This window comes from Saimiri boliviensis, chromosome 15, assembly GCF_048565385.1.
Source record: "Saimiri boliviensis isolate mSaiBol1 chromosome 15, mSaiBol1.pri, whole genome shotgun sequence".
Taxonomy (NCBI): domain Eukaryota; kingdom Metazoa; phylum Chordata; class Mammalia; order Primates; family Cebidae; genus Saimiri; species Saimiri boliviensis.
Genome location: NC_133463.1, coordinates 63981557 through 63987197, shown reverse-complemented (window position 1 = coordinate 63987197; position 5641 = coordinate 63981557). Strand labels below are relative to the sequence as shown.

General features: G+C 40.0%; 1 pseudogene; it reads right to left on the bottom strand.

Annotated features, from left to right (window-relative positions):
* Positions 1 to 1907: 1907 nt before the first annotated feature.
* On the bottom strand, positions 1908 to 3106 carry LOC120362279 (Y-box-binding protein 1 pseudogene; annotated as a pseudogene).
* Positions 3107 to 5641: the final 2535 nt, after the last annotated feature.

The window sequence follows — 5641 nt, the reverse complement described above, 5'->3', positions numbered from 1 at the left end:
ACCAATTCCCCTGAAATATCTGACTAACAGCAATTCTACTAGGGGAAATTTCTCTTGACATTGGTTAATAATCCAAAATGCTCTATTATCTTAACTCAAAAATTGAAAATAGAATGAAATCACATGAAACTATAAACATTAATGACACAGTAACACATTGACCTCTTTAAAGTTTATTAACCATTACTTTATCTAATGAGAATATCAAAGTGTATCAGATTAGTTTTCAGCAGCGAAATTGATTTATTTATGCCATATTAGCATGTCAAAAAATAGAGTCAGACTATTCAACCAATATGTTTCTGTGCTTTTATTTTAAAAAACATCAAAATATAGATTTTCCTCTTCTATTAGGACATTACATACTCATAATAAATTTAGTCCACCCTGATTGTGTTAAATATGTATTCTATAAGCTTGAGCTTTACTTTTTAGACAAGTGAATGTACAAATTCTGAAAGGATTTTTTTCCCCTAGTTAAATGTTAGGGACTGGGTGTTGTAGTTCACATCTGTAACATGAAAACTTTGGGAGGCTCAGGTGAGAGGATCACTTGAGGCCAGGAGTTACATCCAAGCCTGGGCAATATAGTGCAACCCTCATCTCTGAAAAAAAATATATATACATACATATAAACTGGGCACAGTTGCAAAACAATTTTAGACTGCCTTACAAAGGATGCATTAAATCCTTCTCTTTTTCCTCGTTCCCTGCTGACTGGCTTCTACTCTACTGAAAATCACAAATAATTGCCATCTATCCCTCTTTAAATTAATGACATTTTACTACAACTCTAGTTTTAGAGTTTTTGTTACCCCGATATGACTTTCATTCTCATACATTTAGTGGCCAAGAAAGGCTATTAGTTACTTTAGCTCACTCAAGTATTTTTGAATAGCCTGTTTACATTTAATTATTGAATACTCTGTTTACAATGTGACTGATGTTACATCCTGAGAACATCCAGTTTCTCAGAACGCCTTCAATGTAACAAAGAAAAAACAAATAGACAAACAATCTTTTATTCCTAGTTTCCCCTTACTAGGGAGTTGATATGTTATCATATGATTTAGGTTATACCACTCAAATACACCCAGAGATATTAGTTCATGACAAAACTATGTCACAGAAAAGGTGAGGCATGTGGCTTTTTTCCACTGTCTGGGAATGGCAGGAGCAGTGTACTTTTGGTTCAGAATATTTTGTTCAGTACTGGTGGAAGAACATTTTGTACAGTACTGATGGAAGCTGTTTTCTGACTGGTACTGAGATATTGTGGTTCTAGGTTTTCCTCTAGTACCTCCACCAAAGTTGTTTCTGGAAGCTCAGTTTAGAGTCAGTTTTTCTAGCCTTTCCAAGATTCTGGTTTCCACCCAATCTATGTAATAAATCCCTTCCTGCTTGAATTAGCTAGCAGAAATTCACTCTCTGATCTCCAGGTTGGAGTAAGAAGGTCAGTTATGAACATACTGGTTTCTTTTCAGTGTGTTCCAATAATTTAACTTCATCAGCTTTTCAGAATCTGGATATTATCTAGATTAGTTTAGTTTTATAATGAACTGCCAAACTGTATTCCAAAGTGGCTGAGGTCTTTTGCATTCTCGCCAGTAATGGCTGAAATGACTGAGGGTGAGTACTTGTTGGTTGCTTCTTCATCAGACATTGGCACTGTCCATTTTTGATTTAAAAATTTATTTATTTATTTATTTATTTATTTATTATTTAAGACCTTTATTAACAGGTGCTTGCAGTTTGTTGACTTTTTTGAAACAATCAAGTTGTAAACTTTTATTACAAATTAAAAATGAAGTTCTTAAAAATCTCAACTTGACCAGATATGAAACAATTCAAAAACCTTTAAAGGCGTATTGAGAAAAACCAGGCTTAAAAAAAAAAAAAAAGTTTGTTATTACCAAAAAGAGACATCTTTAGGTAAAAATAATAAAAACCCCATGCTGCATAGATAATGCAGATAGTTCTATTTATCTGGTCAACGGGCAAAAGCAAGCACTTAAGGTCTTCAGCTCCAATCTTTTGTTCATTTCTTATTGCTGGAATTTCTTATTTCTTCTTGTTGGATGACTAAACCGGATGATGGTAGAGATGCTAAGCCGGCATTTACTCAGCCCCGCCCTGCTCAGCCTCGGGAGCCGACGAATTCTCAGCTGGTGGATGGGCTGCTTTTGTCTCTTTGCCATCTTGTGGTTTAGGGTTTTCTGGGCGTCTGCGTCGGTAACTGAAGTCGCGGCGGTCCCGACGTTGAGGTGGCTGCTGACCTTGGGTCTCATCTCCTTGATTTTCTTTGTCCTCTTCATTGCTGTCCCCCCTAGGCTGTCTTTGGCGAGGAGGGCCCCTGCGGAATCGTGGTCTGTATCCCCGGTACATATTCTGCCTCACTGGTCTCCCTTGTTCTCCTGCACCCTGGTCGTCAGCACCCTCCATCACTTCTCCCTGCACAGGAGGGTTGGAATATTGTGGTCGACGCCCACAGGGTCTCCGCACGCAGTCAGGTGGGGGGGCCTGGCCTTCGGCAGCGCTCTCTGATCCCTCGTTCTTTTCCCCACTCTCACTCTTCTGGTAATGTTGCTGGTAGTTGCGTGGAGGACCCCTACGACGTGGATAGCGTCTGTAATGGTTACGGTCTGCTGCATATTGACTGCCTTGAACTGGAGCCACCAGGACCTGTAACATTTCCTGCCTCCGCCCCCTTTTCTCCTTCAACAGCATCAAACTCCACAGTCTCTCCATCTCCTGCACTGCGAAGGTACTTCCTGGGGTTCTTCTTTAGGGCAGTCTGGTGTACAAATGCATCTTCCTTGGTGTCATTCCTGTTGATGAAACCATATCCGTTCCTTACATTGAACCATTTTACTGTTCCCAAAACCTTCCTTGCGATGACCTTCTTGTCCCCGCCGGCAGGCGCCGCCGATGGGAGGCCGCCCGGGTCACCGCTCCGTGCGCCGCTGCCCGGAGTGCCGGGCTTGGTGTCGGCGGCGCTGAGGGCGGGGGCGGCGGGCGGCTGCTGGGTCTCGGCCTCGCTGCTCATGGTTGCGGTGATGGTGACTGGGGCCGCCTGCGGCAGCTACGGCTCCTCCCGGGATGTGATGGTAACTAGGCCGGCGGCAGCGGTGGGGCTGCTCAGGGCTCTCTGGGGTCCGCTCTCCGCTCCCGCTACCGATCGAACTCTAAAAAAAATTTTTAACTGCAAGTATATAATGGCAATACATTGTTTTTTAAATTTTAATTCCTCTAGTGACAAAGAATGTTGAATATAAATTGTTTTGTTTACTTACCTTTATATTTTCTTTAGTGAGATATGTGTTCAGATATTCTGTATTATTTTATTAGGGTTATTTGCTTTCTTAATTTTGAGTTTTAAATATTCTTATATTTTTGATACAAGTTTTTTTCAGATATATGTTTTTATTTTTCCTCCCCAGGCTGTGGCTTCATGTTTTTCTTAACAAGGTCATTGAAAGAAGATATTTTTCATTTTAATAAAGTCAAGCTAATCAGTTTTTTCCTTACTGTATCATGCTTTTGGTACTTATGAGACATAAGCAGCCATGGTGATGCTGTATTTTTCAATGGCTTGCCAAAATATTCTATGTATCGAATTTTATATTGTCATGACATCAGAAGTGATAGACTCATTTTCCCTATCCAGTCTATCATCGTTGGGCATTTGGGTTGGTTCCAGGTCTTTGCTATTGTAAACAGTGCTGCAATGAACATTCGTGTGCACCTGTCCTTGTAGTAGAATGATTTATAATCCTTTGGATATATACCCAGTAATGGGATTGCTGGGTCAAATGGGATTTCTATTTTTAGGTCCTTGAGGAATCGCCACACTGTCTTCCACAATGGTTGAATTAATTTACATTCCCACCAACAGTGTAAAAGTGTTCCTATTTCTCCACATCCTCTCCAGCATCTGTTGTTTCCCCATTTTTTAATGATCGCCATTCTAACTGGTGTGAGATGGTATCTCAATGTGGTTTTGATTTGCATTTCTCTGATGACCAGTGATGATGAGCATTTTTTCATATGTTTGTTGGCCTCCTGTATGTCTTCTTTTGTAAAGTATCTGTTCATATCCTTTGCCCATTTTTGAATGGGCTTGTTTGTTTTTTTCTTGTAGATCTGCTTTAGTTCTTTGTAAATTCTGGATATCAGCCCCTTGTCAGATGGGTAGACTGCAAAAATTTTTTCCCATTCTGTTGGTTGCCAATTCACTCTACTGACTGTTTCTTTTGCCGTGCAGAATATTATGGAATATTATGCAGCCATCAAAAACGATGAGTTCACGTCCTTTATAGGGACATGGATGAACCTGGAAACCATCATTCTCAGCAAACTGACACAAGAGCAGAAAATCAAACACCGTATATTCTCGCTCATAGGCGGGTGTTGAACAATGAGAACACATGGACACAGGGAGGGGAGCACTACACACTGGGGTCTGTTGGGGGGAAATGGGGGAGGGGCGGGGGGTGGGGAGGTGGGAAGAGATAGCATGGGGAGAAATGACAGATACAGGTGAGGGGACGGAAGGCAGCAAAGCACACTGCCATGTGTGTACCTATGCAACAATCTTGCATGTTCATCACATGTACCCCAAAACCTAAAATGCAATTAAAAAAAAAAGGAAAAAAAAAAAGAAGTGATAGACTCAAGTCTAGATTACCAGCACCGGCTCTTGACCATTCTGTATGATGGAGGCCTTGACCTTTCCATCTTCAACAAAGTTATTTTAATCCTCCTCTTTATACTCTGCATCTCCTAAAACAACAGATGGCTCCAAGTTAGTATAGCAAATTAATATTCTCTATGTACTATTTCACACCAAATTTTACTCACTATTTTATCTATGGTAAACATTTGTTATCATCTTAGAACTTTTACAGAGAACTTATTTCATGTGTAGCCTCTGATTGATACAAATAATATTCTGATTTTATCTTACCTTTAAAAATTCATACATGCCAAAATATTTTTACATACCTCTTGAACTGAAGACAGTGTGGCAATTCCTCAAGAATCTAGAACCAGAAACACCATTTGACCGAGCAATCTCATTACTGAGTATATAACCAATGGATTATAAATCATTCTACCTTAAAAGACACATGCACATGTGTGTTTATTGCAACATGGTTCACAATAACAAAGACTTGGAACCAACCCAAATGCCCAACAATGATGAAGTGGATAAAGAAAATGTGGTGTCTATACAGCATGGAATACTATGCAGCCATAAAAAGGATGAGTTCATGTCCTTTGCAGGGACATGGATGAAGCTGGAAACTATCATTCTCAGTAAACTAACACAGGAACAGAAAACCAAACACCACATGTTCTCACTCATAAGTGGGAGTTGAACAATGAGAGCACATGGACACAGGGAGGGGAACATCACACACCAGGGCCTGTAGGAGAGTGGAGGACTAGAAGAGGGATAGTATTAGGATAAATACCTAATGTAGATGACTGGTTAATGAGTGCAGCAAACCACCATGGCACATGTATACCCGTGTAACAAACCTTCACATTCTGCACATGTATCTCAGAACTCAAACTATAATAATAATAATAATAATAATAATAATAATAAATTGGGGGACACTCAATTTGAGGGGAA